A 9,710-nucleotide genomic window follows, 5' to 3' on the forward strand; every position below is an offset into this window, starting at 1 on the left:
CGTGGTCAGAATGAGCTCAAATTTGGAATTTAGCCTAGTGATGGGTCAATCTTTGATTTCAGGGGGTAGCCCCAAAAAAGTCCGGATTTGGACCACCCTAATGTGCATTGTTCGGTTTTGCGCCAAAATTCGCCATTTCGAAAACATTGCAACTTAAAAATATGCTCAAAATCACTTACAAATGGTTATAACTCCTCAATAAAGGCTCACAACATTTTGCTGTCTTGGGCAAAGATGTGTAATTTTATGTCATAAACAACTCTTCAGAACATAGTAGGCCGCTAAAATGCTAACATTTTATGTTATCACAAAAAAAGTGCTTTTTTTACCATTTTTGCAAAAATGACGTAGTAGATTAAGAGCTACAAATTTGGCGCCTTTGACAAACTTTCATGAAATTTTCTCCTCTACAACTTTGCGCAATACACCAAAGCCCTACAACGTCATCCAACAGAGTTAGTTTTTGGTTGACACCCTGGAAGGTCGTCACCCTGCATGTCAATAACTTTAAAAGATAGCCCTTATCAAGTTCAACAACTCTTCCGAAGACACCATTTGGCTAGGAGGTCAAATAAAGGAGTAATCAATTTATTCAAATGCCCTGAGGAAGGTTTTACCGGGGATATTTATCGAACCATATAAATTGGGGCAATATGGGTATCAAAATTCATGGTTTTTGATACTGGTAATGAAAATAGTCATTTTGGCAGGGTTGGCCTCAACCGAAGTGGCCATTGGGGAAGGTTCTACGGGGACATTTATCGAACCATACGACTTGGGACGGTACCAAAACCATGAATTTTGATACCCATATTGTCCCAAGTCGTATAGTTCGATAAATGTCCCCCGGTAGAACCTTCCTCAGGGCCATGGCCATTCCGAGTGTGGCCAATCCTGTCAAAATGGCCATTTTCATCACCAGTATCAAAAACCATGAATTTTGGTACCCATATTGCCCCAAGTCGTATGGTTCGATAAATGTCTCCCCGGTAGAACCTTCCCTCAGGGCCATGGCCACTCCGGGTGTGGCAAATCCTGTCAAAATGGCCATTTTCATTACCAGTATCAAAAACCATGAATTTTGATACCCATATTGTCCCAAGTCGTATGGTTCGATAAATGTCCCCCCGGTAGAACCTTCCCTCAGGGCCATGGCCACTCCGAGTGTGGCCAATCCTGTCAAAATGGCCATTTTCATCACCAGTATCAAAAACCATGAATTTTGATACCCATATTGCCCCAAGTCGTATGATTCGATAAATGTCCCCCCGGTAGAACCTTCCCTCAGGGCCATGGCCACTCCGGGTGTGGCCAATCCTGTCAAAATAACCATTTTCATTACCAGTATCAAAAACCATGAATTTTGATACCCATATTGCCCCAAGTCGTATGGTTCGATAAATGTCCCCCGGTAGAACCTTCCCTCAGGGCCATGGCCACTCCGGGTGTGGCCAATCCTGTCAAAATGGCCATTTTCATCACCAGTATCAAAAACCATGAATTTTGATACCCATATTGCCCAAAGTCGTATGGTTCGATAAATGTCCCCTGGTAGAACCTTCCCTCAGGGCCATGGCCACTCCGGGTGTGGCCAATCCTGTCAAAATGGCCATTTTCATCACCAGTATCAAAAACCATGAATTTTGATACCCATATTGCCCCAAGTCGTATGGTTCGATAAATGTCCCCCCGGTAGAACCTTCCCTCAGGGCCATGGCCACTCCGGGTGTGGCCAATTCTGTCAAAATGGCCATTTTCATCACCAGTATCAAAAACCATGAATTTTGATACCCATATTGCCCCAAGTCGTATGGTTCGATAAATGTCCCCCCGGTAAAACCTTCCCTCAGGCCTATGGCCACTCCGGGTGTGGCCAATATCCTACCAGTTTGGTCCCAACCCCATTGCCTTGAATCATTCTGGTTTCCGAGTGACCGTTCTTACAATGTTCTTTAGAACAGAATTCCTCCCAAGGTGGTGCACAACCTGTGTCTTTCAATGTATGTGTGTATGAGCAATAAAATTACCACCGTCGATCCGTCTCTGACGGATTTTCGGTCAAAACTAACTGTTCAGAGGCTATCTGTTAGCTTATATAGTCCGCATGAAATGTGGCAACATGGTGCAATTTTTGCCTCGTCTCCTGCTTGCTTGGAACTGTCACGCGAGAATGTTGCACCATTGTTACCACATTTCATGCGGACTATATAAGCTAACAGATAGCCTCTGAACAGTTAGTTTTGACTGAAAATCCGTCAGAGACGGATCGACGGTGGTAATTTTATTGCTCACACACATACACACATTGAAAGACACAGGTTGTGCACCACCTTGGGAGGAATTCTGTTCTAAAGAACATTGTAAGAACGGTCACTCGGAAACCAGAATGATTCAAGGCAATGGGGTTGGGACCAAACTGGTAGGTTATTGGCCACACCCGGAGTGGCCATGGCCCTAAGGGAAGGTTCTACCGGGGGGGCATTTATCGAACCATACGACTTGGGGCAATATGGGTATCAAAATTCATGGTTTTTGATACTGGTAATGAAAATGGCCATTTTTACAGGATTGGCCACACCCGGAGTGGCCATTGCACAGTGTTCGGAATGGCAAAATTAAGAGGAATAAATTGATAACTCTTTTATTTGAAGTCCTAGCCAAATGGTGTCTTCGGAAGAGTTGTTGTACTTGATAAGGGCTATCTTTTGAAGTTATTGACATACAGGGTGACGACCTTCCAGGGTGTCTACCATAATTAACTTTGTTGGATGACGTTGTAGGGCAAAGTTGTAGAGGAGAAAATTCATGAAGGTTGGTCGAAGGCGCCAAATTTGTAGCTCTTAATCTACTCGAGATATACGCCAGTTTTGCAAAAATGGTCCAAAAAGCACTTTTTTGTGATAACTTAAAATGTTAGCGTTTTAGCGGCCTACTATGTTTTGAAGAGTTGTTTATGACATAAAATTACATATCTTTGCTGAAAACAGCAAAATGTTTTGAGCCTTTATTGAGGAGTTATAACCATTTTTAAGTGATTTTGTGCCTATTTTCAAGTTGCAATGTTTTCAAAATGGCGCATTTTAGCGCAAAACAGAACAATGCACCTGAAAGTACACACTTTCAACTACATTTCCTGAAAATATCTCCGTGTATATATTTTTAGATATCTCAATTTGAATTTGCCGATTTTTAATCAATTTATTTATAAATGTTATTCGAAATCATAATGAATACATGGTGAAAATCGTTAAATTGAAGGGTAAATTGATCGATTTTTATGGAAATTACATTGTCTATGAAAAATACGACAACCTTTCCAGAGTGACCACATATAAAAGGAAATACTTAATTTTAAATACGAACAATTATTTAAAATTTTCACTTACATTATTTTTGGGAAAAACATGTATTTATTCATAATTTTAAAATGTGTATCATAATTTTAAGCATGAACAATGTTTTACTGCGGGCGTCAATAATTAGAGTTCACGTGCGGTGATACGACCGTAAGATAATGGTCGCATGACAGCCGCAAGACAACCGCAGAACAAATTTTTGGCTGTTGTCAAAGGTTGCCTGGAGTTTTGAGCTGACTTTTGGAAAATATTGAAAACAAACCAAGTTGACAGCCAAATCAACCAGAATTTCAGTTCAACTTGCTGATTTTTACACTGCGGTAATAAGGCGGCAATAATCTCCTGTCACTCACAGCGAAGGAGAAACGTGATTTTATCTCGTAATAAGCAATATTAAAATCGATCAATTTACCCTTTCAATTTACCGATTATTACCACGTTTAAATAAGATTCCGCTTAAAAATTATAAACAAATTGATTAAAAACCGTCAAATTCAAATTTAGATACAGTGAACTCTCTCGCTGTCGATATTGAAGGGACCGTCGAGAGCAGGAGTTATGAAATTATAGAACAAAAAATCAAAGCAATCTATTTGAAGGGACTGAAAAATTTATTGACAGCTGGAGTAATATTGATATCGAGAAGATCGACAACGAGAGAGTCCACTGTATCTCTAAATCGACACCGATCGACACGGAGATATTTTCAGAAAATGTAGTTGAAAGTGTGTACTTTCATGTGCATTGTTCGGTTTTGCGCCAAAATTCGCCATTTCGAAAACATTGCAACTTAAAAATATGCTCAAAATCACTTACAAATGGTTATAACTCCTCAATAAAGGCTCACAACATTTTGCTGTCTTGGGCAAAGATGTGTAATTTTATGTCATAAACAACTCTTCAGAACATAGTAGGCCGCTAAAATGCTAACATTTTATGTTATCACAAAAAGTGCTTTTTTACCATTTTTGCAAAAATGACGTAGTAGATTAAGAGCTACAAATTTGGCGCCTTTGACAAACTTTCATGAAATTTTCTCCTCTACAACTTTGCGCAATACACCAAAGCCCTACAACGTCATCCAACAGAGTTAGTTTTTGGTTGACACCCTGGAAGGTCGTCACCCTGCATGTCAATAACTTTAAAAGATAGCCCTGATCAAGTTCAACAACTCTTCCGAAGACACCATTTGGCTAGGAGGTCAAATAAAGGAGTAATCAATTTATTCAAATGCCCTGAGGAAGGTTTTACCGGGGATATTTATCGAACCATATAAATTGGGGCAATATGGGTATCAAAATTCATGGTTTTTGATACTGGTAATGAAAATAGTCATTTTGGCAGGGTTGGCCTCAACCGAAGTGGCCATGGCCCTGGGGAAGGTTCTACCGGGGACATTTATCGAACCATACGACTTGGGACGGTACCAAAACCATGAATTTTGATACCCATATTGTCCCAAGTCGTATAGTTCGATAAATGTCCCCCCCGGTAGAACCTTCCCTCAGGGCCATGGCCATTCCGGGTGTGGCCAATCCTGTCAAAATGGCCATTTTCATCACCAGTATCAAAAACCATGAATTTTGGTACCCATATTGCCCCAAGTCGTATGGTTCGATAAATGTCTCCCCGGTAGAACCTTCCCTCAGGGCCATGGCCACTCCGGGTGTGGCAAATCCTGTCAAAATGGCCATTTTCATTACCAGTATCAAAAACCATGAATTTTGATACCCATATTGTCCCAAGTCGTATGGTTCGATAAATGTCCCCCCGGTAGAACCTTCCCTCAGGGCCATGGCCACTCCGAGTGTGGCCAATCCTGTCAAAATGGCCATTTTCATCACCAGTATCAAAAACCATGAATTTTGATACCCATATTGCCCCAAGTCGTATGATTCGATAAATGTCCCCCCGGTAGAACCTTCCCTCAGGGCCATGGCCACTCCGGGTGTGGCCAATCCTGTCAAAATAACCATTTTCATTACCAGTATCAAAAACCATGAATTTTGATACCCATATTGCCCCAAGTCGTATGGTTCGATAAATGTCCCCCGGTAGAACCTTCCCTCAGGGCCATGGCCACTCCGGGTGTGGCCAATCCTGTCAAAATGGCCATTTTCATCACCAGTATCAAAAACCATGAATTTTGATACCCATATTGCCCCAAGTCGTATGGTTCGATAAATGTCCCCCGGTAGAACCTTCCCTCAGGGCCATGGCCACTCCGGGTGTGGCCAATCCTGTCAAAATGGCCATTTTCATCACCAGTATCAAAAACCATGAATTTTGATACCCATATTGCCCCAAGTCGTATGGTTCGATAAACGTTCCCCCGGTAGAACCTTCCCTCAGGGCTATGGCCACTCCGGGTGTGGCCAATCCTGTCAAAATGGCCATTTTCATCACCAGTATCAAAAACCATGAATTTTAACACCCATATTGCCCCAAAACGTATGGTTCGATAAATGTCCCCCCGGTAAACCTCCCCTCAGGGCCATGGCCACTCCGGGTGTGGCCAATATCCTACCAGTTTGGTCCCAACCCCATTGCCTTGAATCATTCTGGTTTCCGAGTGACCGTTCTTACAATGTTCTTTAGAACAGAATTCCTCCCAAGGTGGTGCACAACCTGTGTCTTTCAATGTATGTGTGTGTGAGCAATAAAATTACCACCGTCGATCCGTCTCTGACGGATTTTCGGTCAAAACTAACTGTTCAGAGGCTATCTGTTAGCTTATATAGTCCGCATGAAATGTGGCAACATGGTGCAATTTTTGCCTCGTCTCCTGCTTGCTTGGAACTGTCACGCGAGAATGTTGCACCATTGTTGCCACACTTCATTCGTTGCTGACCCCTTCCGCAGTACCAAGCATGCAACATTTTCGTAACGCGCGACATTTTTCGTTTTTCTGGATTGACACCTCACCAGAATAGAGCCCTTAGGACAAAGTTCTTTGTCAAAATATAGAAATTTTAAGTTTAATAAACCCTGGTTCTTTTCTCAAAATTTGAGAAAAATAGTTTACTCACTGAGCTGTTTTTTATCTAAAATTTTGTGAAAAGCACCTAGTTTTTTTAACTTAAATTTCTAGAGATTTTTTAACAAGGTTCTGAAACAATTTTTATTCAATTTTAGCTTTTTAGTGTGTTTAGCGCCTTGAGCAGGGGTATTTTGAAAGACTCAAAAAGCAAGATATGGAAATTCTAGATTTGTCGAACTTACAGATACAAAGTCAAGCAAAATAATGTAAAAGGTCCGAAGCCGAAGTGTAAACAGAGAGTATATCTTGCTCATGTCTGTTGATGTTTACATTAGCAACGAGTTTACACTTCGGCTTCGGCCGAACTTGACTTGACAAAAAATAAAATATATATCAATATAACTAAATTTAAAGCATTTGGCGCATTTGGGCACTAATAAGAAGTAAAGCTTCAACTTTTGAATATTTTTTTAAAATTCTTTTCAACTAAAAAAACCTGGCCACGTACAAATCTGTGCATCTGACATCCCTAGTTTGGTTAACAGCGCAAGCCCTAGCAGAAAAAGTTTTGAAACACAATTTTGACTACGCCCATGTGTTTCAACCAACAGAACAGAAATGCAAAACAGAATGTCAAAAAAAAAACATAAAAGCCAGATGAAACGTCATTCAGTCAGCAAAACATTTTTCTACAAACAGATTAGTGTCTCTGTTTTTGAAACGTTCCGGTTAAATCACGACTGCGATGGCATCGTGTGCGGTTCTCAAGATCGGCTGCAACAGGTGAGCGTGTAGTAGAAATTCATCTCGATCGGCCATCTGAGCATTTCGATCGCCAGAACCACGTCAGATGCTTGGATTTTGAGCCGGTAGGAGTGTCTCAACTACAAGCACACCCGTAATCGTCCGCAGTTTGGGACTGCTGGTACCGGTTACGACAGTCAAGTCAAACGCTAACCTTTTCGACTGCAAGGCGATTTCCATCATAACCTACATTTAAGTTCCCAGGTGGCGCCAATGGTGACAAACCCAGCTCAACGAGGTCGAGGTTGGATAGTTCCAAATTGCGCGAGAAAAAAACAAAATACCCAATCTGACGATCGTCGTTCGCCACGGAAGGTGAGGATGTGGCGTTTGTGCGGTCCAGACCGGAACTAGCGGTGCAAAATCGCTAGCTGATAATGCCCAGCTGCAGCCCCCAAACGACCCGGCGTGTTCGAGTAGCCCGTATGACCGCGTACATGACGTGGTTTAACGAAGCCTCGCCAATCCATCCAGTTTGAAGGGTGAGTAGAGCGTAGATTTCAACTTATTCGATTTCAACCTCTAATCTTCTTCTTCTTCAGGTTATCACGATCTGTACACGTGCACGTAGCTGTGCCGCTGGTCCCGGAGGTTGCCGATTATCTTGCCTTGCAATACTGTCATCACACCGCAGCACAGCCGAGGTCGTTTGCCTTAACACAAATCTATTTGCAAAAATCCTAACTTGATTTTCCCGCCTTGGAACGCATTTGCCCCTCGCCCCTGGTGTGAACCTACAAGAACGGTGGCCACAATTTGACAACGATCTAGCGTGTGTGAATCATCCTGAGTTCAGCGTTGCGCATTGTGAGTTTTACAACTAATGAATGTTCAGCTCCAATCCGGGCAGCATCCGCCATCTACATTCCGATCCTCGTCGCGATCCTGATCGCGTGACCTTTCTTGCGATAACTTTTCATCAAGAAAAGGTTATTCTGCGTGGTGCCTCAAAATATCTTCAAAACCATAACCAGGTGGGTTACTTTAGAGATTTCTTTTTTGCAAGCTTTGATTACACACAATTTCTTTGTCGTAGAATTACATCGGAGAGTTAGAGAGCCGCAGACGATCATGGATATTTGTAAGATTAGGCTCCCTACGGTCATCAATACGATGGTGAATAAATGCACAACGCCGCAGACCTCAATTCGTAGGTAAATATGTTCTTTAGTGTTAAACTCACAAAATAATGTTCGATATCATCAACTAAAACAAAGCTCCGTTGTGTCTGGAATCTGGAAACGGTTACAGATTCCAGATTCAGCGGAGCAAAAAAATTTTTTTTTGCTTTGGAAAGTTTACATTATTTTCATTGGAAATTAGCATTACATTTAGTGGAAATTTACACGTTTCTTGAATTGTTTTGCTTTAAGCATTTCCAATGAAAAGCATGTAAATTTCCGATGTAAGTAATGTAAATATACATCATTTATCATGATACCTTTTGGTACATGATAAATAATGTAAATTTACAGGAATATTTTTTTCTGTGTAATGCTCTTCATCTTTGTTGAATTTTTCGTTTCATTATTAACTGATCAAATTTATTTTATTTGCTTCAAATTGTTTTACATTATTGCATTGAATTGAATACATTTGGGTAAAAAGAAAAAAAATCACTTTAATGGACTAATCCTAACTTAAAACTAAAAAAAAAAATAAATTCATTGAAATATTCAAAATCACTAGAACGAGTAAACTACGAACTGTATTTTAAGATGAATGCTCCAAGAGTTCTTACTTGTTCTTGGCGAGTTTTGCAACCACGCAGTGTTGTTGTCATCTCGATGAAAATGTTCAAAAGTTCTTGTGGTGAAAACAGGTCACTACTGCCTTCACCCGTTGATGTTGGTTGGTTTTCCCTCGGTTGCTGACTGAAGCCTGGAGGGAGGTGTTGTATTCTCTGCAACTCTTTGTCGCTGATTCAACGGCAATGGCTGCAGATTTGGAACCACTTGAACAGATCCCGCTCCTGGCGACGCCAAAGCAGGAAAATCCACGTCCGTGTATGCTGGTGGTGTTTTGCGACGATTTGGTTGGTGCCTCGTCGTCGCTTGCTGCCGAATTTTTCTCAGCTCGTTTTGGGCAGCTTCGATTCTTGGTCGAATGGTCGCCGCCGCAATTGAAGCATTTCGCTTCGATGTTCTCGTTGATTGTTTCGCAAGCTTGAGTTTTGTGCTCACCTCCGCAGGTTGCACAACGACTCTTGATGAAACAGTTCCTTCCACCATGTCCAAACTGCAAGCAGTTCGAACATTGCGTTACGTTACGATGCACTGGACTGGACGGCGTTGTCGATCCTTTCTCGAGATGAACCAGATACAGTTGATCACGATACTTGATGTCCTTGTTGTGTCTCGTCATCTTGAAGACTTCGATCACGTTCAACTTAAGAGTTTTGAGCTCTTCTTTCAGCACACTCACATCCATGTCGTACAGGCCTCGGAGGACCTGTTTCATGGGGCGTTTACCTGGATCGTCATGGCTGTAGTGTTCAATCTTGGTATTGTTCAGGAAATCCCGAACGTAGTTGTAATCCTTTCTGGTAGGTAGCAGAATTTTGAGTCCAT

At 41.6% G+C, this 9,710-nt stretch overlaps 1 long non-coding RNA gene across 1 annotated transcript; it reads left to right on the plus strand.

The window, feature by feature from the left end:
• Positions 1-7,415: 7,415 nt before the first annotated feature.
• Positions 7,416-8,295, plus strand: LOC119767405. The gene is made up of 3 exons (XR_005277498.1): positions 7,416-7,622; positions 7,683-8,114; positions 8,177-8,295. It is a non-coding gene; the product is annotated as an uncharacterized LOC119767405 (long non-coding RNA).
• Positions 8,296-9,710: the final 1,415 nt, after the last annotated feature.

The sequence above is a fragment of the Culex quinquefasciatus genome, chromosome 2, assembly GCF_015732765.1.
Source record: "Culex quinquefasciatus strain JHB chromosome 2, VPISU_Cqui_1.0_pri_paternal, whole genome shotgun sequence".
Taxonomy (NCBI): Eukaryota; Metazoa; Arthropoda; class Insecta; order Diptera; family Culicidae; genus Culex; species Culex quinquefasciatus.